At 43.6% G+C, this 979-nt stretch overlaps 1 pseudogene; it reads right to left on the bottom strand.

The window, feature by feature from the left end:
- Positions 1–368: 368 nt before the first annotated feature.
- LOC119338498 overlaps positions 369–979 on the bottom strand; it is a 19,998-nt pseudogene continuing 19,387 nt past the window's right edge.

Here is a 979-nt window from a genome sequence, read left to right as displayed (position 1 = left end):
AACTAAGGGGATTATGTTGACGTTCAAAAGGACTCCATCAACAAGGGTCTCAAGATGATGTCGCTGAAAGGGACAAAAAATTCTTCAAGTTTTAGATACGTTCATATGTGGAGTCAGATTTTTTTTAAAGGCCCGTAGCAACGCACGGGAATTCTACTATTAATGATTGGTTCCGATTTCCTCGTTTGGAATGAAAGATACAAGAGATGCTCCAAGTAAAAAATATTTATATTATATACAACAACCAACAATCAAGTGACACATAATTACTTACAAGTAACAACGAAAATGGATGAATCCTCAATTCCTCACACATCACAATGAAAAAGCACACATGTATCTCACAAATCAAAGGTAAGGTAACCCTCTCAAACATCACTCTTCACCGAAGAGCTGTAGCCATCCTGGTCATCATAGTATTTGGACCACAACATGATCCCTCCATACTTCCCTGTGCTCTTGATCAATGGGAGGACATCTGACTTTAGATCATCAGCTGCGATGAATCCACTCCCGGCAGCCTGAGGTGACGCCGGGAGGCCCAGGAAGATCTGCTTTGCTCACTACTAGAAAAAAGGTTGTTAGTGGCGCACCTGTTTTTGCTATTAATGTCGCATCCATGATGTGCCACTATTATCACTCCACTAGTAACAAATAGTAATGGCGCACCTCTGGTGCGCCATTAGTAATCCAAATAGTAGTGGCGCACCACCTGGTGCGCCATTACTAACCATACATGTGCACCACTGGTAAGATTAACAGGTGCGCCACTGGTAAGATGAAAAGGTGCGCCACTACTAAAATTTTGAAATTTGGATCTGGATTTGGGCTGATTTTTTTTTCGCAATTTTTTTCGAATTTTGTTCTGGATCTGGTACGTTCTTTGTGCCGGGGAGCTCCACATGTGGCTGGAAGTAGAGGAGGAGGGAGAGGAGGGAGGAGGAGGGAGGAGGAGAGGAGGGAGGAGAGACGAGAGAGG

The sequence above is a fragment of the Triticum dicoccoides genome, chromosome 7B (assembly GCF_002162155.2).
Source record: "Triticum dicoccoides isolate Atlit2015 ecotype Zavitan chromosome 7B, WEW_v2.0, whole genome shotgun sequence".
Lineage (NCBI taxonomy): Eukaryota > Viridiplantae > Streptophyta > Magnoliopsida > Poales > Poaceae > Triticum > Triticum dicoccoides.
This window is presented reverse-complemented; position numbering and strand designations above follow the sequence as displayed.